The sequence below is a fragment of the Dipodomys spectabilis genome, unplaced genomic scaffold (genome assembly GCF_019054845.1).
Source record: "Dipodomys spectabilis isolate Male_0828 unplaced genomic scaffold, ASM1905484v1 ptg000157l, whole genome shotgun sequence".
In the NCBI taxonomy this organism is placed as follows: domain Eukaryota; kingdom Metazoa; phylum Chordata; class Mammalia; order Rodentia; family Heteromyidae; genus Dipodomys; species Dipodomys spectabilis.
The window spans coordinates 5598822-5626696 of record NW_024870834.1 but is presented as its reverse complement, the minus strand read 5'-3'; the positions used below and the strand labels follow the sequence as shown (position 1 = coordinate 5626696).

Sequence of the window (27875 nt, the reverse complement as noted above, 5' to 3'; positions counted from 1 at the left end):
AGTTCAAGCCCCAGGACTAGCAGGCGCTCACTCACGCGCACACATTCGCAAGTGCGCTCGCGTGCGCACACACACACACACAGGTCTTAACAGTTTTGTGAAGGGGACAGAAGCAGGGTCAGTGTACTGGTGTCACTCAGTGGAACAGGAGGAACAGTATGACTTCAGAAAGACTTGGCTTGGGGATCTTAGTCCAGCTCTTCTCAGCTCAGGCTAGTCACTTTTCTCTGAGCTCTGTAGAAGAAAGATAACATTTTGAGGGATTAATGGTGAAGATTTGAGGGTTGTGTGTGTGTGTGTGTGTGTGTGTGTGTGTGTGTGTGTGTGTGTGTGTGTTTTCCTGTTACTGGGGCTTATACTCAGGGCCGTGTACTCTTGCTCAGCTTGTGTGCTCATGGCTGGTACTCTACCATTTGAGCCATGCCTCTGGTCCTATAGTGAAGGGTTGGATGGGAATTAGGGGTAGACCACACAAAGGTGACATCTGAGTACAAGTATGATCAAGGTGTACAAGCACGTAAAGCAGACCTCTGGGGTGAGGTGGAGGAACTCCTTAGAGGGCTACTGTGTAAGCCAGCGAGCCACCACAGGTGGTAGCAAGTAAGTGGTGAGGGCTATGGACAATGGGGAGAGCTGGAAAGAACAGCCAGTGGCATTTGCTGTAGGAGGCACAGGGCGAAATGAAGTGTGTGCATATGAGCATCCTGGCCTCCATACCTGGAAGGAAAGAAGTTGTCCACAGTTGAGACCGGTAAGACTTGGTACACCTTTTGCGGGGGGAAGCTCAAGCTTAAGTTAGGAGTTCTGTCTTGGACAGGTTGGGTATGAGACAGTTGCTAGATAACCAATGTAAACATCAAGCACACAGTTTGATAAAACAGGCTGTAGTTCACTGACTCAGGCTGGAGATAAAAATCGGGAGCAGTCACTGTAGAGATGTTGCTGAGAGCCACAAGACTGGATGAGATCACAGGATGTGAGCAGAGGTAAAGGTCAAGGGTGGAGCCAAAGGGGTAAAGTGGTCAGAGGTTGAGGAGGAACAAAGGGGCCAACAAGAGGTTTGAAGTAAGAGAGCATGTAGCCTAAAAAGTCAAGTAAGGAACCATTTGAAAAGGTGTTGAGGGCTGGGAATCTGGCTTAGTGGTAGAGTACTTGTCTAGTATGCATGAAGCCCTGGGCTCAATTCCTCAGTACCACATAAACAGAAAAAGCCAGAAGTGGTGCTGTCACTCAGGAGTGCTAGCCTTGAGCAAAAAAAAAAAAAAAAAAAGCTTAGGGACAGTGCCCATGCCCTGAATTTAAGCCCTGGGATAGGGAAGTATCTCATATATAGAGAGAGACATATATATGAACAGTGTGTGTGTGTGTGTGTGTGTGTGTGTGTGTGTGTGTGTGTGTGTGTGTGTGTGTGTGTGTGAAGTGGCTAGGTGCCAGTGGTACAGGCCCATAATCCTAGCTATTCAAAAGGCTGAGATCTGCATATCTCCATCTGAAGACATGGTAGGTTGTCTTTGTATTAAAAAGCCAAGGACACTGATATACTTATGCAAGCAAAGATGGTCTGCTCTTTAATAGCTGCTATGGGGGAGAGAAATTGGGAAAGAAGATATCTAGATAGAATTTTCATTATTCAATTCATATTTGTTAATCTAAACTGTTTTCATTAAACATATATAAACATATATTTGTATATGTGTGTATGTGTTTGTGAGAGAGAATGAGTCCTGGGGCTTGAACTCAGGCCTGAGCGCTGTCCCTGAGCTTTTCCGCTCAAGACTAGCATTCTACCACTTGAGCCACAGCTCTACTTCTGGCTTTTTTTTTTTTTGGTAGTTAACTGGACATAAGAGTCTCATGGACTTTCCTGCCCAGGCCAGCTTTGACCATGATCCTCAGATTTCAACCTACTAAGTAGCTAGGACTATAAGGCATAAACCACCAGCTCCTGGCAAACAAATCATTTTTTTTAAGGGGGGATCCAGTCATGGGGCCTGAACTATGGGCCTGGGCACTGTGCCTCAGCTTTTCAGCTCAAGGCTAGCGTTCTACCACTTGAGCCACAGAGCCACTTCCGGCTTTTTTCTTTTTGCTTATGTGGTGCTGAGGAATCGAACCCAGGGCCTCATGCAAGCAAGGCAAGTGCTCTACCACTGAGACACCTTCCCAGCCCCATATGCATGTTTTTAAAAAATAACACTTCCCTAGGTTCATTGTATAATGCCTATAAATCCCAGCACTCAGGAGGCTCAGGCAGGAGAATTACAACTCAGGCCATCCTGGCAACATAGCACTATTCTGTCTGGCCTGCCCTCCCAATTAAAAATGGTGTTTTTCTACAGAAGAAATTAGTATTATCATACCCTTACACATTAAAAATGATACCATCATTTTAAACTTAATCCCTGTTAAGGTTTGGATATAGTGGGAGTATGTCCTTCAAAGAGTCGTGCTGGAAGTTGGTCCCTGTGGAGGAGCACTGGGGTGGCAGAATCATTAAGAGGTGGAGCCTAGTGAAAGGTGATTGTTGTTGAAGGGAGGAGAAGGAGTGTGGTCCTCAGGAGAAAATAGTTGTCAATGGTCCCTACCAGAATCTCTCTGGCTTCCTGTTTCACCATGTGATCCCTCCCTTTCCCACACAAGCTCCATCTCTGTGCTTCTGCCAGTTTGTAAAGTAGCCTCAAGGCTCTCCCTCACTAAGCAGAGCAATGCTCTTGGCTTTCCACAACAGTGAGCTTCATAACCTTCTGTTCATGCAACACTCCCAGCCTCAGATACTGTATCATACTAACTGAAATTGGAATGATACAATATTCAAGTATCTAAGCCTGCCCCTGTGTGGTACCTGGTCACTAATTCTCCTGACTTGGAATTAAAGCAGATCCCCTTGTGAAAGAGAGACTGAGCTAGCTGTGTCACAGAAGTTCTAGCTTTCTGGTTTATCTAGTTGCTTCTGGCGCCATTAAGCCTATTCCCCAACTGCTTATATTTGCTGACATCTGAAGGTTAATCAAAGTCTTGGATAAGCTGGCTGTGGTGCCGTGATGGTATATGCCAGTAATCTTAGCACTTAAGAGACAGAGGCAGAAAGATATGAGTTGACATGGGATGCAAAGTGAGTCCTTTCTCAAAAAAATACATAAGCCAGGTGCTGGTGGCTCCTAGCTACTCAGGAGGCTGAGATCTGAGGATGTCGGTTCAAAGAGAGCCTAGGCAGGAAAGTCCATAAGACTCTTATCTCCAATAAACCACCAGAAAACCAGAAGTGATGCTGTGGCTCAAGTGGTAGAGCACTCTCCTTAAGCTGAATTGCTCAGGGATAGTAGTGCCCAGGCCCAGAGTTCAAGCCCCATGACTGACAACACACACACACACACACACACACACACACACACACACACACACACAATTTTAAGCTAAAATATGTTGTTCATGTGTGTAGCATACTAGGGTAAGCAGCTTTGTTTGGGCGGATTTTGTTTTCCAGTGCTGGGGATTTGAACCCAGTGTCTCACATACTGTACCACTGAGCAAGCAAGCATCCTATCACTGAACTGCCTTCCTGACCCTATGCTGGAACTTTTTCTTTTTTAGTTGTAGAGTTTAAAGTCAGGACTTCAGGCTTGTTAGGTGAGCTGTCTACCACTCGAGTCACTCAGCCCACTGAAGACTTTTGCTGCTCTTGTACTTCACATAAATGGAATTGCACAATATAACTCTTTCACTCAGTTTCCTTGAGTGCAGCCCTTTTACCAGTGCATCAAGCATTTTCCTATTATTTCACTGAGGGAATATGTCACAATTTTGCCCAATTCCTTCCTGATTGATAACAGCCCTCCTGATGATTTTCAATTCCCACCATTTGATAATATTGCCTGAATCAATAATTTTCCTGGAGGTCACCAAACTGATCAGACCCTAAAAGTTGGCCCAGAGTTATATCTTTGGAAAAGTGGGATGGGAGAGATGGAGATGGACCATGTGGGTCTGCAAGAAGGGAGAAGATGGTTCTGTGCAGAAGATGCTCATTTCAAGAATACACAGCTAAGCCGGGCGCTGGTGGCTCACGCCTGTAATCCTAGCTACTCAGGAGGCTGAGATCTGAGGATCGCTGTTCAAAGCCAGCCCGGGCAGGAGAGACCGTGAGACTCCTATCTCCAATAAACCACCAGAAAACGGGAAGTGGCGCTGTAGCTCAAGTGGTAGAGTGCTCGCCTTGAGCTGAAGAGCTGAGGGACAACGCCCAGGCCCAGAGTTCAAGCCCCACGACCGACAAAAAAAAAAAGAATACACAGCTACCCCTCTGTACATCCTCTTTATAACAACAACAACAAAATACACAGCTAGCTAGCACCAGTGCCTCATGCCTGTAATTCTAGTTACTCAAGAAGTTGGATATGAGGATCATAGAGCTAGTCTAGGCAGGGAAGTCCGTAAGACCTTTATCTCCAATTAACCAGCAAAAAACCAGAAATGGTGTTATGGCTCAAGTGGTAGAGTGCCAGCCTTGAGCTTAGGCCCTGAGTTCAAGACCCAAGATGACAACGACAACAACAACAACTACATACAGCTATGGAGCTGCATGTTCTGATTTTCTAGACTCAGGGTCGGTTCTGTGTACTTCTACTGTGAGGGAAGGTGTGCTCTCCCCATTTTACTGCTCTGGTGGATGATGAGTTCTGCTCAAGTCACACAGCACTGTGATAGCTCAGAGCTGTGGCAACCTGTCCTCTGGGCTTCCCAGACATTCTAGTTTTCTTGGGGTAGGGCAGGGAGAGGTCAAGGACAGGAATCCTCTCCTCTAGACAGCCGGAGGAAAGCAGGAAGGAAGTGCTCACACAGGCAAGGCGGTGCATGGAGTTTTGAAACAGAGCTCAGCTGCAACTGCCCTTTGTACAGGCCAGTAAACCCAAGGGGAGGGAGAGCATGCTGCCCACTCCACCTGTACAGAACCCAACGCCTGGCCAGGGCCACTGCCGCAATGCTAGCTTTGCTCACATTACAAGGCCAAGATGGGAAGCCCAGCGGACAGGCTGGACGCAGGGCCAGATCCCCAGGACAAGCCCCTGAGGTGCTGACCCCCCCCCCCCAGGCCTGAGAAAAGTCCCTCTTAAAGCCATCACTTCAGGTTGGGAAGAAGGCTCAGTGATAAGAGCGCTTGCCTTGCATGCCTGAGGCCCTGGGTTCGATTCCTCAGCACCACATAAGCAAAAAGAAAAAAGCCAGAAGTGGCTGTGTGGCTCAAGTGGTAGAGCGCTAGCCTTGAGCTGAAGAGCTGAGGGACAGCGCCCAGGCCCAGAGTTCAGGCCCCACAACTGGACCTCCCCCCCCAAAAAAAAGCCATCACTTCCCTCCATGGCTGACATTTAGTGACATTCTTTTAGTCCTCTGTGGCACTTCAGGAACACAGCTACTGACTGGCTATATTAAGAAATGCCATCTACAGCCCACCCCTGGCCTGCCCCATGGGTGCACAATGACGTCCACCCAGTCAGGTCATGGGGAAAGAGGCCCCTGGTGGCCTCCTGGAGCCTCAATTGCTTTTCCTGGCACAGTCCCACCCCCTGGGCTCTGCCAGACAGGCAACTATGGTAGGAGTTCACTTTACGAGAAATGTAGGTTTAAAAAAGAAAAGAGAGGAGCTTGGCAGCACGCATGCCTCCTGAATAGCTAGTGTTACATGTGTGTTATTGGCACCCTACGCCATTGTTGTTTTTTTTGTGTATGTGTGGTGCGGGAGATCCAGTTTAGGGCCTCATGCATGCTAGGCAAGGGCTCTTCTTTTTTTTTTTTCTTTTGGTCATGGGGCTTGAACTCTGGGCCTGGGCACTGTCCCTGAGCACTTTTGCTCAAGGCTAGTACTCTACCTCTTAGAGCCATAGCTCCACTTCAGTTTTCTGTTAGTCAATTGGAGATGAGAATCTCATGGACTTTCCTGCCTGGGCTGGCTTTGAACTATGATCCTCAGAGCTCAGCTCCTGAGTAGCTAGGATTACAGGCATGAGCCCGGCTTGGGGCTCTGCCTCTTGAAGCATGCCTCTAGCCCTTGTGTTTATATTCTGTTTTCAAAATAGAGTCTCTCTAACTTTCACGATCCTCTGCCTCCAAAGTAGTTATGATTACAAACATGTGCCACTATACCCAGCTTTCTTATTTTGCTTTTAATGATGAGTTGGTAATATACAATCACAGCATTTGTTTCCTTCTCCATTTTCCTCATTAAATATATAATGTATTTTTAACTTCATATTGAAGCAGGATAGAGAGGTGAGATGGGGAAATTATATTACTTTCAATAAATACAAATGGGTCAGACTCAGAAGCTACATCCAGGAAATAGAATGAAAAAGCAGTGCCCTCCCACAACACCTTCTTTTTAATGTTAAGTAGGAGATCAAGAGATACAAGAGGAGGCATCTAAAGCCTCATTTTTTCTTGAAATAGTAAAAAAAATCCAAGAAATCCAATCTTCTTGGAGGGATAAAGACATCTGGCAGCCAAGCACTGGTGGCTCACATCTATAATCCTAGCTACTCAGAAGGCTGAGATCTAGGATCACCGTTCAATGCCAGCCCAAGCTGAAAAGTCAATGACACACTTGTCTCCAGTTAACCACCCAAAAGAGCAAGAAGTAGAGTTGTGGCTCAAGCTGTTGGTAGAGCACTAGCCTGGAGCAAAAAAGCTCAGGGACAGCATCTAGGCTTTGAGTTCAAGCCCTAGGACTGGTTCACATTTATGCATGAATGTATGTATGTATTTTACCTTCTGAGACTCTCCTTGCAAAACACTCTGAAATGCTTTTTATGCACAGTTTTAGCTGGGAAGCTGAGGGAAGCCTTCTTCCAGCCCCTGGTAATGTACCTACAATCTACATACCCATGTAGGCTTTGTGTTACAGTAGCTTTAAAACCCATTAGTTTTCATGACTAATATTCTGCCCAATTTATTAGGTCATCATCTCCCTTCACCAGTCTCCTGATACTTAGTACCTGAGTTATTTCCGTGGAATTGTGTGGATTAAGCAATTTGACCATGTAGGTGTTCAGGTTTATTATGAATAGTACTGGATGTCTCTTTCATAAAACTTCCCTATGACCAAGTCCTTAGAAATGACTCCTCCTGGGTGGATTACAGGCTCAAACTCCAACTTACAAATCCTTCCAGAAGACCAAAAGTTACTGTGACTTCCTGGGTGGTGTTGCTGACTCAGCGACATCCATTTCAGTTCCAGTTTTCTCAATGCAAAAGGAAGTGAGCGTTCAGTTGCAAATGACAGCATATTAAGAAATCCTCGATTACTGGCCCAATGTCCCCCTCATGGACACTCATTTCCTTTTAAAGGCACCAGTCAACCTGGATCTTTGGCCATACTCAGATGCAAGCTGGAAGGTTGGAGATGAACATAGAGAAGTCCCAGTTAAATGTGAATCTCCCATGGGCAAATAGTTTTAGGTTATGAGTATACCCCAAATGGGCTGTGGGATATACTTACACTAAAAAAAAAATCATTATTTGCAGGAAATTCAAAGAAAACTGATCGTCTTAGATTGCATCTCATAACTTTGCCCCAGAAGAACCCTTCTTAACCTATGAAGTCAGGGGACAGTTAATCTAGACTCAGGGGACAGTCAACTTAAGACTCTGCTCCTCTCTGGGGAGTGGGCTGTCCTGTTGACTGGGTGCCAGGAGTACAGTCCCCAGAGCCGTATTAGGAAAGCTGAGCCTGGCCTACAGAGTGGGCTTGCTTGTTTTGTTGTCTGCTTACACTCGTGGGTAAAAGTTTGTTTCCTTTTGTGAGAGCCAGAAATATCCAGACAGGCCTGGTCCCAGTAGGACTGGTGGAATAAATCCTGGCAGCATCTTCCATTCTGTCTCTAGAAAAGATTTCTAAGGCCCATTGGGAAGGAAAAGGAGAGACCTCAGTCCTTAAGAAAAGGGCAGGCTGGGGCCCTCAGTGGCTTTAAGTGAATGGTATGTCTGGGACAATGCACCCCATTTCTTGATGTTGGAAAGGACTTTAGAGACCTGCTTGAAGACTCTGGATGGTTTTCCTGACTTCCCTTTGCTTGCTTAGATCTCTCCTCTCCATCAAAGAGCCTATTTTATGTCTACATATCTAGCTTCTAAAAAGTTCTGCAAGACAGGGTGAGGTGACTCATCCCATAATTCCAGCTACACTACAGGCAACAGTGGAAAGGATCACCATTCAAGGACAGCCTTGACAAAAAGTTACTAAGACCCCCAACTCAATAAACAAGGCATCCATAGTCTCAGCTACCCAAGAGGCATATAATAAATGGTTTTTGGGTCTAAGGCCAGCTCATCAAAAAGTATGAAACCCTATCTTAAAAACTAACTCAAAAGCACAGCACTAGTAGCTCACACCTGTAATCCTATGTACTCATGAAGCTGAAATCTGAGGATCATAGTTAGAAGCCAGCCCAGGCAGAAAAAGTCCATGAGATTCTTATCTCCAATAAACTACTCAGAAGAAGCCAGAAGTGGTGCTAGGACTCAAGTAGTAAAGTGCTAGCCTTGAGCACAAATTGGTTCAGGAGCAGCACCCCAGCCTTGAGTTCAAGCCAGAACTGCCAAAAAAAAACAAAAAACAAAAAACCCTCAAAAAAAGGGCTTGAGGAATAGTTTAAGTGTATTTGCTCAGCAATCATGAATCTGAGTTCAAACCTCATTACCACCACCACCACCACCACCACCTCACACACACACACACAAAACCAGAAAAACCAGGGGCTGGGAAGATGGCTCAGTGGTAGAGTGCTTGCCTTGGATGCCTGAAGCCCTGGGTTCGATTCCTCAGCACCACATAAATAGAAAAAAAAGCCAGAAGTAGTGCTGTGGCTCAAGTAGTAGAGCACTAGCCTTGAGCTGAAGAGCACAGGGACAGCGCCCAGGCCCAGAGTTCAAACTCCGTGACCGACAAAAAAAAAAAGTAAAAGAAAGTTCTTCACTTTGTGCCCAGCCCCTGGCTGTCTTGGGGCAGAGTTCAATCTTTTCACTTCTATCCTGATCTGGCACAGTTTCCACTGTGAGCAGAGGGTGTGGGCACTGACCTCCTCACGAGCCATGGAAACCAGAAAGCTCTTGTCTCCAGGCCAGAGTAGCCATCTTCCCCTCCTGGATGCCATCCTCCAGGCTCTCTCCAGGTCAGGTCACACCTGGGCCAGCTGGCTGGCCAGGGAAGAGCTGAAAGGAAAGCATCCTTGCAAAGCACTTGCTCAGTGCTGTACATCACATACACAGTTAGGTCCTACGACCTAACTAAAATAGTTGCCAGGCACCCTGTTAGTTGGAAAATCTCTGCATTGTTCAAAGTGAGAGGTTGTTCTTAAAAGGGGGCTGAACATAGGCTGCTTTGACTGCCCCCTTTTTATTTTTGTTAGTTGTTAGACTTGAACACAGGGCCTAGGCATTGTCCTTGAGCTTTTTCCTCAGGCTAGTGCTCTACCACTTGAGCCAGAGCTCTACTTCCAGCTTTTTGGTGCTTGAGATGAGTCTCCCAGACTTTCCTCCCCAAACTCGCTTTGAACCATGATCCTCAGATCAAATTTCAGCTTCCTAAGTAGCTAGGATTACAGATGTGAGGCATCAGCACTAGGCTTTGTATCTGTCCTCCTGCAGATCATACAGTAGTTGCAGAAACAGGCAATCAAAGAAATAGTAATAGGTGATGAGAAAAAAAAAAAAATCCCCCAAAACACTGGGGCCCTGTTCTGTTGCGCTTCTTGTCCAATGCAGCAGTGCCCCCTAGTGGACATAAAATTTCCCTAGGCTCTTCACATCATACTGATACAGAGAGGGTTGCTGTCAGGGTCACCAGACATCCTGTGATGCATAAGACATTTGAAGGGACGAGGTCAAGGATATGTCATTCTAGAACATCCAAGAAAAACCACTCATGTAGGTGAAAATTCTGTTTGTAATTATTTGAGCCTGCTGGGCACTGGTGACTTATGCCTGTAGTTCTAGCTATTTAGGAGGCTGAGATTTGAGGATCAAGGTTTGAAGACATACAGATCTGAGAGGTTCTTATTCTAATTAACCAGCAAAAAGCCTAAAGTGGAGGTGTGGCTCAAGTAGTAGAACACCACCCTTATGCAGAAAAAACTAAGGGAGAGCTCAAGGCCTTGAGTTCAAGCTCCAGTACACACACACACACACACACACACACACACACACACACACACACACACACACACACACACACACACACACACACACACACACACACACACACTATTATTTGGACAGAGAGCTCAACTTTATTTTATTTATTTATTTTTTTTGCCAGTCATGGGGCCTGAACTCTGGGCCTGGGCGCTGTCCCTCGGCTCTTCAGCTCAAGGCTAGTGCTCTACCACTTAAGCCACAGCGCCACTTCCGGCTTTTTCTGCTTATGTGGTGCTGAGGAATTGAACCCAGGGCCTCGTGCATGCAAGGCTAGCACTCTACCACTGAGCCACTTTCCCAGCCCCCAACTTCCCAGCCATATCACTAAATATTTGGGAATTCGAGAAGCAGGCACACTCAGAGAAGTCTATACTTAGTTTTGATCTACTAAGAATTATTTACTGTTGTAGAAAACCATGTCTCCTGCGGACTCTGAGTCAACATATCTCACCTCTATGAGTCTAGTCTGCCTCTGTCACTGTGACATTTATAGTAATTCTAAGTATAAATTCTGACAGCTACCAGGGTATTTGTATGCAGAAATATATTCAATCATTAAATGTTAATTTTGTTCTCATTTATTTTGTAAAAAGTGTGTACTTCAACCAGGCACTGGTGGCTTACACCTGTAATACTAGTTACTCAGGAGGCTGAGGTCTAGAGGATGGAAGCTCCATGCCAGTCAATACAGAAAAATCTTCAAATCTTCATCTCCAATTAATCAGTCAACAAAAAAAGGTAGCTCAAAGAAGCCGGGCGCCAGTGGCTCATGCCTGTAATCCTAGCTACTCAGGAGGCTGAGATCTGAGGATCGCAGTTCAAAGCCAACCTGGGCAGGAAAGTCTGTGAAACTCTTATCTCCAATAAACACTCAGAAAACCGGAAGTGGCGCTGTTGCTCAAGTGGTAGAGTGCTCGCCTTGAGCTGAAGACCTGAGGGACAGTGCTCAGGCCCAGAGTTCAAGCCCCATGACCGACAAAAAAAAAAAAAAGGCAGCTCAAGTAGAGCTCAAGTGGCAGAGAAAGAAAGCTGACAGAAAGCTCAAGACCCTAAGTCCAAGTCCCAATACCCTTCCCCCTACCCACTCCCCCAAAAAGCCCATGCCAGACGATGTGAATAAAACACTACTAGATAATGGTGGTGCAGGCCTAAAATCCCAGAACTTAGGCGACATCAACTTCATCAGGTCCAGCATAGTGAGACCCAGTCTTAAAAAAACAAAAGTAAGCCCGGCGCTGGTGGCTCACGCCTGTAATCCTAGCTACTCAGGAGGCTGAGATCTGAGGATCACGGTTCAAAGCCAGCCCGGGCAGGAGAGACCGTGAGACTCCTATCTCCAATAAACCACCAGAAAACCGGAAGTGGCGCTGTAGCTCAAGTGGTAGAGTGCTCGCCTTGAGCTGAAGAGCTGAGGGACAGCGCCCAGGCCCAGAGTTCAAGCCCCACGACCAACAAAAAAAAACAAAAAACAAAAGTAAGCCGGGCAGCAGTGGCTCACACCTGTAACCCTAGCTGCTTAGGAGGCTGAGATCACAGTTCAAAGCCAGCCCTGGCAGGAAAGTCCATGAGACTCTTATCTCCAGTTAATCACCAGAAAACTGGAAGTGGTGCTGTGGCTCAGGTGGTAGAGCACTCGCCTTGAGCTGAAGAGCTCAGGGACAGTGCCCAAGCCCAGAGTTCAATCCCCACAATGAGAGGGGGGGGAAGGAGGAGGGGAGGAACATTAAGTTTTCCACTTGGGGGATTAAAATGAGGGAGAGATTTTGCATTTTGAAAACAACAAATATCTAGAAATACAAGAGATTAAGCCTATTTTTAAAAATTTGTTCATTTGTCTTGCAGCAGTGGGGACAGAACCTAAGGCCTTTTGCATGCCATGCATTTCCTCCATTACCGAGCTTTACCTGCTAGTGACTTTTCAGTTAAGACACTGGTTCAAGGCAGGAGTGTTGTTTTATTGTTGTTAGAATATTTCCTTTGATATGTGTTAAAAATCACATAAGAATATTTTTGAGAGCCAGCAGTGGTAGCTCATGCCTGTAATCCTAGCTATTCAAGGCTGAGATCCAAGGATGGTGGTTCAAAACCAGCCTGGAGGCTGGGAAGGTGGCTCAGTGGTAGAATGATTGCCTTGCATGCATGAGGCCCTGGGTTCAATTCCTCAGTACCACATAAGCAGAAAAAGATGGAAGGGGCACTGTAGCTCAAGTGGTAGAGCACTAGCTTTGAGCTGAAGAGCTGAGGGACAGCACCCAGGCCCAGAGTTCGGGCCCCACAACCACCACCACCACCACCACCACCACCAACAACAACAACAACAAAAAAGAACAGCCTGGGCAGGAAAGTTGTGAGGCTCTAATCTCCAATCAAGCACCAAAAAAGTGGAGCTATGACTCAGGTAGTAGAGCACTAGCCTTGGCAAAAAAGCTCATGGATGCTGCCCAGGCCTTGAGTTCAAGCCTGGGACCAGCACTAGTTGTGTGGCAATCCTTAGATGTCCTGAATACCTAGGATTACAGGCATGAGCCACTAGCATGCAGCTTAAGAGTTCTTTTTTTTTTTTTTAATCTGGCCCTGGCATCATCATCATCATCATCATCATCATCATCATTATTTATTAGGACACTACTCCTAGCCTGGGCACTGCCCCTGGGCTTCTTTTTGCTCAAGTCTAGCACTCTACCACTTGAGCCACAGTGCCACTTCTGGCCTTTCCTGTTTATGTGGTCCTGAGGAATTGAACCCAGGGCTTCATGTATGCTAGGCAAGCACTCTACCACTGAGCCACATTCTCAGCCCAAGTCCTGGCATTCTTTATGAATTAGCCAGAGCACAGAAAGCCTCAGACTTGAGGGGTGGAGGACAAAAGAAAATGAGAGTTCAAGGTCAGTGCCATGGAGTAGCAAAGTTGGCTGTGATGCCAAGTTCTGGCCTTGATGCTTGTGGAATGGGCTTGGGCAGAGCTCTCTCTAAACCCAGGACCGTCCCCTGTACAGTGGGGACATCGATGGTGCCTCCTCTTGATACTGCTGTGGGGACTAACAACAACAAAAATACACAAATACAAAGCATGATATACAACAACCTAACATTTGCATCATTTAAGTAACCCAGCCATGACTTAAAGTATGAGGGAGTACTGCCAAGCTTATAGGAAAATATTACATCAGCAGAGATTGGTGCATGTGAGGACTTTGCTATTCCCAGGGCTCCTGGAAGCAAGTCCCTGGGGACACTGAGGTGTGCTGTTCCTGCAAAGACTCTATCCGAAAGCCTGGCCCATGAAGTCATATGAGCACACAGGAGAATATGGGTGGTGTTGTAGTTGTATTTGAAAATGAAGGAAGAATGAGGGGAGTTGGTGCTCTTTAAGAGCAGGCCAGAGCCGGGCGCTGGTGGCTCACGCCTGTAATCCTAGCTACTCAGGAGGCTGAGATCTGAGGATCTCGGTTAAAAGCCAGCCCGGGCAGGAAAGACCGTGAGACTCCTATCTCCAATAAACCACCAGAAAACCGGAAGTGGTGCTGTAGCTCAAGTGGTAGAGCGCTCGCCTTGAGCTGAAGAGCTGAGGGACAGCGCCCAGGCCCAGAGTTCAAGCCCCACGGCCGACAAAAAAAAAAAAAAGAGCAGGCCAGGCTCTGTGGCTCAAGCCTGTAATCCTGGCTACTTGGGTAGTGAAACTTGGGGAACGTAAAAGGCCAGTCTAGCCAATGCCAACCCCCACCCCCCCACACACAAAAGACATTTTTGAGTCTCTATTCCAACTAACAGCTGGGTACAGTTGGACACACCTGTTATTCAAGTGACAAAGGGCAGCACACAGATCATCATAGTTCTAGGCAGCCTGGACCCTACTTTGAAAATAAGCAACATAAAGCAAGGCTGGAAAGGTGGCTTAGCTGGGAGTGTGCCTGCCCAGCAAATGTGAAACCCTGAGTTCAAGCCCCAGTACTGGAAACACACACACACACACACACACACACACACACACACACACACACACACACACACACACACAGACAAGCACCTGTAATTCTCAAGAGGCTGAGATCTAAGAATCTCGGTTTGAAGTCAACCCAGGCAGAAGACTTAAGACTCTTAACTCCAATTAATCAGCAAAAAGCCAGGGAGATGTGGCTCAAGTGATTAGAGTGGTTGGAGTGCCAGCCTTGAGCAAAAAGGCCCTGAGTTCAAGCCACAGTACCTCTTGTCTGGCTCTCTAGGAGGGATTGGAACAGAGTTAGTAGACTCTTCCTTTTTTCAATAGCTTTCATCCTACCTTGCCTGAGCCAGGGCTAAGGAAGGGCCACTTCTTCCAGGAAGCCAGGGTACTCTGCACCTACAAGGAATCTACAGGGAAGCCAAACTATGGCTGGGTAGCTGTTGGTGGGTAAGGGGAAGGCCAAGGATAGCTCTATAGCTCTGGTCTCTTCCTCTTTGCTGGGTCAGGGTAAAGGCACAGCTGGCACTTAGGAAGGGGCCATCCAGAGGGTCTGGTATGACTTGTGAGTCAAAGGCTTGGAAGGACTTCTACAAGGGGGAATGAGCAAACAGGCCTAGCTGGAGATAGTGGGAACCCATTTCTCACTGTGAAAGAGTCACGCTTCCTAGAGAGATAAGAGTAAAGATGAAAAAAAAAAAAATTCTGCGTGGAATGTGTACTGGAACTGTCGGTATAAACTCATGGTTTGAAAAGATATATAAATAAAACAGTGGATGTAGGTATACATGGCATGCATGAGTATGCATGTGCGCACGCACGCACACGCACACACGCGCACACATACACGCGCGCACACACACACACACACACACACACACACACCATTTCTAGCTGTGGCTGTTGGCAGCCTAGAAGCAACCACAACCATAGAAATACACATGCCTGGTACTCACATCTTGGTTTCTAATCACCATCCTCCACTGATGAAATGAACTCATTTTCAAAATAGCTGATCCTAAACCTAGGGCAGGAAAATTACAAGTTGAGCCTAGAACATCTTGTGCACATACAAGGGAGTGCTCAAAACCCAAAATGATGTGTAGATGTCAAATTGACATGGAAACCAGATGAGTCAACCCCCAACAGTCAAAGCCCAGGCAAGTACTGTCCACAGCACATGACTCGGGTCTGGGAGCTGTCCTGATGTCTCTCTTCCTGATGTCCAAGTGGCTTACTGAGTTTTAGATAGAATATAGGTTGGGCTGCTTTACCCACCTATTGGCAAGCTTTAAACAAATACAAGTATAATTCTCTTGTACTATAAGTCTGAACTGGCATATCACCTCTGCTAAGTCATGAGAAACCCAGACTCCTTTGCTTTTGTATCTCAACACTCGTTTTCTACCTCACAGGTCAATATGGCTGCTCTCTCTGTACTAGCACATCCTGTTCCAGCCAGAAGGAGAGCAAAAAGCAAAGAAGCTATGATCATGTGCCATCATCTGCAAGGGAAGCTGGGACAGGGGAATAGGGATGGGAGAATATAGTATTTAACAAAGTACTAGCTGGGCACAGAGGCTCGGACCTGTAATCTCAGCTACTCAGAAGGCTGAGATCTGAGGAACACCGTTTAAAGCCAACACAGTGAGAAAAATCTGTGAGACACATCTCCAATTAACCACTAGAAAATGGAAAGTGGAGCTGTGACTCAAAGTGGTAGAATATTAGCCTTGAGCAAAAGAGCTCAGGGACAGCACCCAGGCAATGAGTTCAAGCACCACAACTAACCAAAAAAAAAAAAAAAAAAAAAAAGCACTATGTAACTGGCTATAAATTGTTTTATCATGTGCCAAAGGAGTAACAGAAATCTACTTGAAACCAGCCTTCCATTCATGCAACAAATGACTTAGTTTTGCTTTTATTAAAGAGAGTTGATGCTTAGCCCGGCATCGGTGACTCACATCTGTAATCCTAAAAACTCAGGAGGCTGAGATCTGAGGATTGCAGTTCAAAGCCAGCCTGGGCAGAAAATTCCGTGAAACTCTTATCTCCAATAAACCACCAGAAAATTGGAAGTGGCACTGTGGCTCAAACGGTAGAGCACTTGCCATGAGATGAAGAGCACAGGGGCAGCACCCAAGCCCAGAGTTCAAGCTCCACGACCGACAAAAAGAGAGAGAGAGAGAGAGAGAGAGAGAGAGAGAGTTGATGCTTTTCAGGGGCAAGGCAGCTCACATCTGTAATCCTATCTACTCAGGAGGCTGATACTTGGATAACCATAATTTGAAGCCATCCCAGAGGGAAAGTCTATAAAGCTCTCATCTTCAATTAACCAGCAAAAAGCCAGACTAGAAATATAGCTCAAGTGGTAGAGTACCAGCCTTGAGCAGGGAAGCTGAACAAGAGTGTAATATCCTAAGTTAAAACCACAGTACCAGCATATGCATGTATGTGTGTATGTGTGCACATGCACAAGCGCATGCACAGAGTTGGTTCTTTTGCATAGGACTATCAGAATACAGAAATGGGCAAAGAGGACACTATCCTCTATGCACTTTCCTACAGACCCAGTATTTTGCACAAACGTAGCTTTTTTTGTTGTTGATGGTGGTCGTGGGGCTTGAACTCTGGGCCTGGGTGCTGTTCCTCAGCTCTTCAGCTCAAGGATAGTGCTCTAGCTCTTGAGTCACAGCACCACTTCCAGTTTTCTGGTGGATTATTGGAGATAAGAGTCTAACAGCCTTTCCTGCCCTGGCTGGCTTTGAACAGCAATCCTCAGATCTCAGCCTCCTGAGTAGCTAGAATTACAGGCGTGAGCCATTGGCGCCCAGCCCAGATGTAGCTTTAGTCTTAACTGTGACTCAATGAAATAGTTGGGAGAGAAAACTGAGGCTCAGAGAGTTGGTGACTTGTTTATCATAAGGGATAAGCCACAGAGCTAGGATGGGAAGCTAGATCATTCAGACCCCCCAAGTTCAGGTTTATTCCCTAGCAACACAGTTGAGCTTGCTCCTCCTCTACTGATAAAAGCAGTCCCTCTCTGGGAACACACAGTAGTGATTCCTGCTCCCCGCTTTCTCTCTGCGTCAGGCCTATCTTTGGGTGACATCTTCCTTTAGCAATGTCAATGCCATTCTTAGGGACACGCCTTGGTGCTCAGACATGCACACAGCTGCTGTACCTCCACCCTGATCTCAGGATTAGAACTGTGGTTGGAGCACACTTCATGTCCCTCAGTCGCCCTGAGGCTCATAAATGAGACACTATGGGCGCTTCCCCTGGGAACTCCCAGTGCCATAAAGATTCGAGAAGGATGATAACACAGATGCACCCAAATTCCCAAGACAGAGGTATGCTTGGCCACCCACAATGTGGAGGTAGGATGGGCTTCAGAGCAAAAAAGATCCCTTGGTCTATGAATCTCCTGAAACTACACCGTGTGTGTGTGTGTGTGTGTGTGTGTGTGTGTGTGTGTGTGTGTGTGTGTGTGTGTCCCCAGGGAGAATGTCCGTAATCTTTATCAGTTCTCCAACTGATAAACAACTATTGGAGTAATAGCTCTGGGTTAGAGGTTGCCAAGGTTGAAGAGGACAGGGTGTGGGGACATGATGGGAATGAGGTAGATAGGAACAGCTAGCAGGAGAGTCTGGAGATGCCAGGAGGACAAGGGCCTTTGTCTAGAGCCCGCCCTGCTGAGGAGTATGGACTTCAGTCCTGAGAGACATAGGCAGCTATTACTACCAAGGTGGGCCTGCTTCGCGCATGACCTCCGTCGTGTAAGTTCATGACTCTAGACTGCTTCACAACAGCCTCCGTCACCAGAGGTACACAGTGAACTTCCTTTAAACATCACGGATGGCTTCACCAGATCCACCTGGGTTTCAAAGCAGAACTAGGAGCTTGCCCAGCATGTGTTTCAATCAGACATTAAAGAAGTCCTGGGAACTTAGTTTCAACCCAAGGCATGCGGGGAAATGTTCAACAGCAGTTCTCAGGGAAGAATCCCTGGGGAAAAAAATCCCTGGTTAGTAGCATTTGCCCAATTTCTGTGGTGCAAACACAACCCCCATAGCCTATCTCCAGAGTGAAATCCCTAGAGAAAGAGATGCACAGGGGTTCGTCACCAGCATGACACAGCTCCAGCGTTCACCAGAGGATGGATGAGAGTTCCCCTCAGCTTCCATATAAAATCTCAAGTCCTTGAGAATATAGGAGTGGTCCTTCATCCAAAACCCAGGTAGCCTCCGGACTTCACATGTCAGCTTTGCCTTGCTTTCTGTCTGTATGCATTCATGAAGAGTTCCCAGATTTTTTTTAAAATCACATCAAGGGAGAAGGAAGATTTTTTTCTCTCTTTTTTTCTTTGTGTCCATACTTGGGCTTGGATTCAGGGCCTTATACTCATGCTTGTTTTTGCTTAAGGTTAAAGCTCTACTACGTGAGCCACAATCCACTTCTGGCTTTTAGCTGGTTACTTGGACTTCTGTTTGGGTGACTAGAACTGGGATCCTCAGATCACCGCTTCCTGAGTAGCTAGGATTACAGGTGTGAGTTAACAGCGCTGCTGAGAAGGCAGATTTAGATGGCCCCTCTTATGTCTTCTAATCTTGTAACTTGTATGGTGGGAGGGGAGTTTATCTGCTTTGTCAGTATATTTCCTTGTTGTAACTGAATCTGGCACTCCCTGTGTGCTTGCACATGTGTGTGTGTGTGTGTGTGTGTGTGTGTGTGTGTGTGTGTGTGTGGTGTGCCAGTACTGGGGCTTGAACTAGGGTGTAGGCAATGCCTCTGAGATTTTTTGTTCAGCGTGGACACTGTATCACTTCAGCCACAGCTCCACTTCTGTCTTTATGGTGATTAACTGGAGGCTCCTGGACTTCCCTGACCAGGCTAGCTTCAATCTGCAATACTCAAGATCCCAGCCTCCCGAGTAGCTAGGATTACAGGCATGAGCCACTTGAGTCTCCTTGTTGTTTTGAAAGGATCTTGCCAGTGCCTTCAGTAGCCCTACTATTTTTAATCTTGAGTGCTGGGATCACAGGCCTGTGGCATCACAAAAGATATTCTAGCTCCGAACTCAGGAAAGGCCTTTTATTTATTTATTTTATTATCTTTTTTTTTTTTTTGTCGGCCATGGGGCTTGAACTCTGGGCCTGGGTGCTGTCCCTCAGCTCTTCAGCTCAAGGCGAGCACTCTACCACGTGATCTACAGCGCCACTTCCAGTTTTCTGGTGGTTTATTGGAGAGAGGAGTCTCACAGTCTCTCCGGTCTCTCCTGCCAGGGCTGGCTTTGAACCACGATCCTCAGATCTCAGCCTCCTGAGTAGCTAGGATTACAGGCGTGAGCCACCAGCGCCCGGCAGGAAAGGCCTTTTAAAGAGGATCCAAATGCAGCCATGAGTTAAGAGTGTGAGTTAGGCGAATGGGTGTGGTTAAGAGCCATAAGGAATTGAAAACGGCAAAGGAAGGCTAAAAGGCCGGAAAGAACCAGGTGTTTGGAGACTTGCTGCATTTAGAGAAAGGTAGATTAGTAAGCATTTATAGAGCACCAAGTATTTACAGGAATGTAACCCCCAATTGTTAAGGCTGCTCTGCTTTCTCTCTTTTTCTGGGAACAGTGCCTTCTTCCTTCCTGCGCCTCCCCCACATGGTTGCCATAGGAACAACCTTGTTCTACCACTGGACCGCACCCTCTGGCCATAGTTGATTGGATCAGAGGTAAACACCTCACTGAGACTGGACCAATCAGAGTGTCTGCCCCTGGAGATTGGGACTGAGGCTCTCAGTGCAGGGCTGGACAAGTTACTTGTCCTTTGGGCAGATACTGGCAGCCAGAATTTCAGCCTATGGAATGGGAAGCAGTGAAAGACATTTGCAGAGTTGTTAACGAGGCAGACACAGGATAAGAGAAGCATGTGAGAGCTTGGTTCCTGGGCGTCCAAGATGTGGCTGCACCTCTGCCCTAGGGCTCTTTCAAACAAAGCCCTCCTTTTGCTTAAACTATATTCAGTGGGTTTTTCAACAAGTCCTAACTAATACTTTGCTAAGGCTCAGGCTTTACTGATGCATGGTCTCTGCCCCCAAAGGTCATAAACCAGTGGGAGATACAGGCATACACACTAAACATTAACCACAAGAAGATGAACGCTACAATAAAAGTTAGTTCAAAGCAAGGAGATTATGAAGCAATAAATTAAGATAACAGATGGAAAGGAGTCTTGAAAAGAAAAATTGTGCTGTGTGGCTATCTTGTAGTTATACCCATGAAGTTAACTGCATTTCTACTTTTGTTTAATCAGAAACACAGTTACCTTACATTCACAATAATGCTATTTTATAAGGCAGTGCTGGCCTGTTATCTGGTAATGGGTGAGTCATCCATGGTTTCCAAGCTTGTGCTTCCTCAGTTGTGTTTGGTGAGTAGATGGATAAATGACCTTCCAATTTCTCACTCGGCCAGCCTTTGCCACCCTGTGACAACTTTCTTCCTTTTTGGCCCTGCCTTCCTCAACCTCTCATTGACTCCTTGAAATGAAAAATCAGCTGACTCACTAAAATAAAATACTGCAGGTGAATCACTGAGGGAGAAGTTTGCTAATTGACATACCATTCCTGTGTTAGCCACATGATGGTGACATTAAGTCTATTACCTGAACAATCTTCACAATCATCCTGTTCAAGGACGCTTCACAGTGTTCACATAATTTATGAGAGTACAATGCTACCTTATTGAGAAATACCTCCTCTCCACCCTCATCACAGACAGGCATCTTGTTTATTCCTGATGAGTTTTGATGGCATCGTTTAGGGGCCCCCTGATTTACGGGAGCAATGGGTGCTTTTGTGTCAAGCTGATCTAGATTCAAATCCCACTACTGATCCTTTCTGAAGATATGTGTTGTTTAAAATTCTATAACACATAGCCGGAAGTGGTGCTGTGCTCAAGTGGTAGAGTGCTAGCCTTGAGCTGAAGAGCTGAGGGACAGCGCCCAGGCCCAGAGTTCAGGCCCCACAACCGGACCAAAAAAATAATAATAATAATTAAAATTCTATAACACAAAAGTGATTTCCCCATAAGAACAGCAGTGGCCCAGGTACAACAATGAGGTGACTCCTGCCTATAACCCTAGCTACTCAGGAGGCTGAGATCTGAATGAGGATCATGGTTCAAAGCCAGCCAGGGCAGGAAAGTTTGTGAGACTTTTATCTCCAATTAATGACCAAAAAGCCAGAAGTGGAGGTACAAACAGCTCAAGTGGTAGAGTACTAGGGATAGTACCTAGGCCCTGAGTTCAAGCTTTGGTATAGGCACACAGAAAAAGGAAAAAAACAGCTCTAATTTGGGAGCATAACCCTGAGAGCATCCAGTCCATGGCCGTCAAGAGTCTTGTCCTTTTTGGAGCCTTTGCTCCCTGCACCATGCAGACACATGAATCCATAGCAAGTGCTGCACAATGATTGCTTCCTGTCACACATTATTTCAACTAACTGACTGCAATTTTATTTGTTCTCTAGCCAGACTACTTCCATTTGATGAATCCTAGAAATACTAGCACACTATAAAACACCATGTTTTGCCGGGTGCCGGTGGCTCACGTCTGTAATCCTAGCTACTCAGGACGCTGAGATCTGAGTATCTCGGTTCAAAGCCAGCCCAGGCAGGAAAGTCTGTGAGACTCTTGTCTCCAATAAAACACTAGAAAACCGGGAGTGGCGCTGTGGCTCAAGTAGTAGAGCACTCGCCCTGAGCTGAAGAGCGCAGGGACAGCACCCAAGCCCAGGTTTCAAGCCCCACGAACGACCAAAAAACAAAAAAAAATAAAAAATAAAATAAAATAAAATAAAAAATAAAAAACCACCATGTGTTGCCTCGGTTGCTGTTTAGCTGCTAGAATGGCGCCACCCTGTGGCAACATCACGAATAGCAAACAATCCAGAGTCCAACCAGTTATTTTGTTGGGAGGGTTTTTTGTTTTTGTTTTTCAATACTGGGAATCCAACTCAAGGCCCTATGCTTGTTATGCAAGCACTCTACTATTGAGTGCTTGGGCTTCACTAGTTTTAAAATAAAGGGATTCTAATTTGCTTTTTAGGTGGATGTGCCAGTACTAGGGCTTGAACTCCTGGCTGCAAGCTCTTGTTTGACTTTTTCTGTTATGGCTGGTACTCTGTCATTTCAACCAGGCTTTCACTTCCAAGTATCTTTTTTTTTTTTTTTGGGTCCGGTTGTGGGGCCTGAACTCTGGGCCTGGGCGCTGTCCCTCAGCTCTTCAGCTCAAGGCTAGCGCTCTACCACTTGAGCCACAGCGCCACTTCCGGCTTTTTTCTTTTTGCTTATGTGGTGCTGAGGAATCGAACCCAGGGCCTCATGCATGCAAGGCAAGCGCTCTACCACTGAGCCACCTTCCCAGCCCCCAAGTATCTTTTTAAAAATCAAACATTAACAAGGTGATGCCATGGAAAGAAAGGAGGGGCTTTTTCAATGAGGATGCTAAAGAGGACACAGTCAAGTGTCACCATTGGCTCTGGTTTACAACCCGATTCCCATAAATCAACTGTCAGGAGATATTTTGGAGATAGGGAAATTATAATATGAATTGACCTTTAGCTGATACCAGGTGTTGATATGACATTATAAGGAAGGGTTTATCTTTGAAGAGGAATGCATATTCCTGAAATATGGAGGGGCAATAGTGGCATAGTTTGGGAAATGCTTTAGACATATTATTGGGCCAGGTGTCCATGGCCCACACCTGTAATCTTTGCTACTCAGGAGGCTGAGATCTGAGCACTGAAGTTTGAAACCTGCCTGGGCAAGAAAGTCTGTGAGACTCTATCTCCAATTAACTACCAGAAAACTGAAGTGAGCTGGGGCTCAAGGTGGTAGAGTGCTATCCTTGAGCAAAAAAACTCAAGGACAGCCAGGAGTCAGTGGCTCACACCTGTAATCCTAGCTACTTAGTAGGCTGAGCTCTAAGAATCTCAGTTCATAGACAGCCGGGGCAGAAAAGTCCAGGAGACTCTTATCTCCAATTAACCATCAGAAAACAGGAAGTGGCACTGTGGCTCTTCAGCTTCGAGCTGAAGAGCTGAGGAATAGTGCTCAGGCCGGGTTCAAGCCCCACAACCGACAAAAAAAAAAAAAAGAAAAAGAAAATCAGGGACAGTGGCCAGGCCTTGAGTTCAAGCTTCACAACCTACAAAAAAAGCCCACCATATATTAGTAGACTCCAATTTTAATCTTTGCTTTCAAGGGTGTGATTTCTAGTGTGCCAGTATTTTCAAACATGTATACAACATTTAAACATATGAGAGCCACAAATATAGCTATTCATAAAAACTTAAAGCCTGTGGAAAGACATTAATGTTAAACATGGTATGTCGAACAAACATGTTTCTGTTTCTTCCTGAAACACATCCAAAAATGAGAGTCAAGGACTAAAACAAATGTAAGTGTTCAGGAGGCTGTGCACATGGCCTAGAGGATGGATGACTGTTGAGGAAGCAGTCCCTGCCTAGAGGCCAGAACTCTCCTCACAGGATGTGCCAAACACTAGGGAGGGAGATGGTTACAACACAGACTATGGCCCTGAAGTAATCGGCTCTCATTTTTAGACCTGGTGAATGTGATCTTACTTTGCAGATGTGGTAAAGTTAAGGACTAGGAATGGAAGCAATGGTACTGGGTTATCCAGGCAGGCCTATGTAAGTCACCATGAAAGTCCTCCCAGTGAGGCTGATGGAGATTTTGCACTGAGCTTAGGATACAGCCACGTGGAGGTGGAGCAGAGAGATCTGAAGGTGGGGCTCTCGAGGATTAGGTTGATGTAACTGCAAACAGAGGAATGCTGGCAGCTCCACTTAGAAGAGGCAAGAGACAAGAGGCTATCTTGGAAACATTGGTGGGAACTCACCCCTGTGATACTTTGATTTTGGATCTATGAAACTGATTTTGGACTTCTGGTCACAGAACTCTGAGAGCATACATTTCTGTGGGGATGAGCCTTTATGTTTATGTTCCTTTGTTTACAGTGGCCACAGGGGACTAACAGGGAGAGGTTGAAGTTAGGGGTAAGGAGCCTTGAAGCACCCAGAGTCCCACTTGGCCCTGTGTGATCCCACCTCAGCTGGACCTCTCTGGGAAAACTGGAATTTGAACCCAAAATGCTTCTGATTCAGGGAGGCCCACACAGTGGGGAGCAGACAAGGTTCCTGATGGAGGGGTCTGCATTCCAATCCAGGGAACCTATGGCTTCCACTTCTGTAAAGCTCATTCCTGGCAGGAACTGAACAGCCTTGGGGGGAAAAAAGGACTTCCAGTTACTGAAATTTGGAGTTCCAGCAACTAAAAAGCTGGCTTGCCATCTTATTGTTTTACAGAGAGGCCCTTTCCAGTCTTCCAGCTCCACCCATAAAGATACTGCTTGTAATCAACCACTTAGTGGCCTGTTTTCAGGTGACTATAAACACCCACTGCAATTCTCAGACTCATTTGAAAAGAGCATCCAACAGGGAAGAGAAAACAAAACAGGAAAAAAAAAAATCTACTTTGATACAGCGGTACCCCAGCAATCGGACATCACCGAACCCCAAGGCCTCTGCTCAAAGGGCTCAGGGCTGCTGCTCTGTTACCTTACCTGAGGGACAGATGATATGTTTGGAAAAAGTAGGATGATGTAGGAAGTGAAGAAAACTGAAAAAGAAACAAACAAAAAAAATAGTCAAAAATGCTGGAATTCAGATACTAAGAGTGATAACAAAAGAATCAGCCAGCCGGGCGCACGAGGCTCACGCCTGTAATCCTAGCTACTCAGGAGGCTGAGATCTGGGGATCTCGGCTCAAAGCCAGCCTGGGTAGGAAAGTCCGTGAGACTCTTTTTTTTTTTGGGGGGGGGGGGGTCCGGGTGTGAGGCCTGAACTCTGGGCTGGGCACTGTCCCTCAACTTTTCAGCTCAAGGCTAGCATGCTACCCCTTGAGCCATAGCACCACTTCCGGCTTTTTTTTTTTCTGCTTATGTGGTGCTGAGGAATCGAACCCAGGGCCTCATGCATGCAAGGCAAGCGCTCTACCACTGAGCCACCTTCCCAGCCCAGGGTGAGATTCTTATCTCCAATAAACCACTAGGAAACAGGAAGTGGCGCTGTGGCTTAAACAGTAAAGCGTTCACCTTGAGTTGAAGAGCACAGGGACAGCACCCAAGCCCAGATTTCAAGCCTCAGGACTGACAAAAAAAGATAATCAGCCAGGACAGATGGTATTTCCCAGTTATAGGTTTAGCCCGTTCCACATGCTCTTCTCACAGTGTGACCCAAGTGGGATTTGCTCTTAAGGTTGGTGAGGAAAGGAGCCTGTGGCTGCCCAGCCAATCACCAGTAAGAGAACAGAACTGGTGCTATATAGTTTCTGAACCTGGATCATTTAAAGCATACAGCTGGCTTGTACCTATAATCATAGCTACTCAAGAGACTGAGATCTGAGGATCACAGTTTGAAGCCATGCTGGGCAGAAAAGTCCATGAGACTCTTACCTTCAATGAACTACTCAGAAAAAGCTGAAAGTAGTACTGTATAGCTTTGAGTAAAAAGGGGCTCAGGGGCAGTGCCCAGACCCTGAGTTCAAGCCCCAGGACCAGCAAAAGAAAGAATGGCAAAGTATAATAATCAGACAAAAATAAAAAACAGGTTAAGCCAGCCACCAGTGACTCACACTTGTAATCCTAGCTACTTAGGAGGCTGAGATCTGAGGATTATGGTTCAAAGCCAGCCCAGACAGAAAGCCTGTGATACTCTGTTACTATCTATCAAAAAAATAAAAAGGTGGAAGTAGAGCTCTGGCTAAAGTGGTAGAGCACTAGCTTTGAGCCAAAAAGCTCAGGAACATGCCCAGGCCCTGAATTCATACTCCAGGACCAGAACAACACACACATCCACCACCACCACCACCAACAACAACAACAACAGGCAAAATATTCAATAGGAGAAAGGGAGCTAAAGAGTTCTGGACTGGTCTAGATGATGGCCATCACTGTAGCCAGAAAGAATTTGGCTCATTGGTTAGGCCCAATTATCATCCTACTCCCGACCTGTGGCAGAACCTTTATGGAGAAGTTGTTCCTGGAAGAAGAGTCTGGGAAGGGCAGTAGGTGACTTCCTGGAAGGTGTGCACTTCCCTTTAGTTGCTCTGGTCTCTATTAAGCTAAAGGGGATCAGTCACCTAGTATCCCAGGTAGGCCATTCTGCTTCAGGATGAATGCCCCACAACCTAAAAAGCAATTGTTCTTATTTCATTGGCTAGAATAGCATTATTTGCCTGTGCTTAAAGCAAGTAGTTTGGCAAAGAGTATTGAATCATCTCAAAGGAATTCAGATACAACACCTTCTCCCATCAGCAGGCTATGTAGAGGCTGAGCTTCCCCTAAGTTTTCTGATTCTGTAAAAGGTTGAACTGATCTTACTTGTAAGGGAGGAAGTGGGCTAATGGTTCTGGGTAGTAGCCAATAGTGATGACTTTTGTAGCATAAGCTGCAAAGCCATAAGGCTTTGTCTTGGAAGAAGACAGATAGCAGGGAATGGAGATGGAGATGCACTTAGCTTATACAATCCTGAACTGGCTCACCAGTGGGTCCCTTCATTTATACTTTCCTTCTCTTAAAGTGGTGCTGGTCTGGCTCAGAGCTAAAATGCCTTTGGAGGTTATTTGGCACAATGTTCTGGCTCTAATGTTCTTTTTTTTTTTTTTTGTCGGTCGTGGGGCTTGAGCTCTGGGCCTGGGCGCTGTCCCTCAGCTCTTCAGCTCAAGGCAAGTGCTCTACCACTTGAGCTACAGCGCCACTTCCGGTTTTCTGGTGGTTTATTGGAGACAGGAGTCTCATGGTCTCTCCTGTCCAGGCTGGTTTTGAACCGTGATCCTCAGATCTCAGCCTCCTGAGTAGCTAGGATTACAGGCGTGAGCCACCAGCGCCCGGCTCTGGCTCTAACTTTCGGACTCCAAAAGAAAACCATTTCACCTATTCAAATGTCTGTTTTCTTACTTGAAATTTGTGGTAGTAATGTATCCGCAGGGGTTGCCACCAGGATTTAGCACCATGCCTGATACACAGAAAAAGCTTAGCAAGTGACAGCAATGATCATTACTGTACATCAGCATTTGTCAGACACACAACAGGATTGCTAATTAGTTAAGAAACATTTGATAATATTCTAAGTGTAAAAGTCCCTATCAGACTTGAGAAAACTAACAACTACAAAAGTAGAGTTAGGTTGGCTGCCAGCAGATGCAGTATAGTAATGTCTAGCTAAATGCTTCTTTGAACCTAAATTTCATTCTCTTTAAAATAAGTCTCTTTCAAGCTAGGTACTTGTAATCCTCACTACTCAGAAGGCTGAGATTTGAGGATCATGGTTTGAAGCTAGTCCAGACTGGAAAGTCCAGGAGTCTCTTATTTCCAATTAACCACTAAGAAAACTAGAAGTGGAATGATTAAGTGGTAGAATACCAGCTTTGGAGTGAAATAAGCTGAAGGATAGAGCCCAGGCTTTGAGTTCAAGACCCAGTACCCCAGTATCGCTCTCTCCTCTCAAAACAACAGGAAGTCTCTTTCAGTAGATCTGATCCCCAACTCCCAAGAAATACCAGCTGAGGATAAAATAGAATCATGTTCTTACCTGTGAAGACTGGAATAAGTCCACTTGCCAGGGCCAGGCCTCTCTGACAAGCTAACTAGAAGATTCTAGAAGTCTTGAACCT

General features: G+C 46.1%; 1 long non-coding RNA gene across 1 annotated transcript; it reads right to left on the bottom strand.

Moving 5' to 3' along the window:
- Positions 1–48: 48 nt before the first annotated feature.
- On the bottom strand, positions 49–27875 carry LOC122118785. The gene is made up of 3 exons (XR_006149438.1): positions 27794–27875; positions 24766–24821; positions 49–234 (listed from the first exon to the last, which is right to left on the bottom strand). It is a non-coding gene; the product is annotated as an uncharacterized LOC122118785 (long non-coding RNA).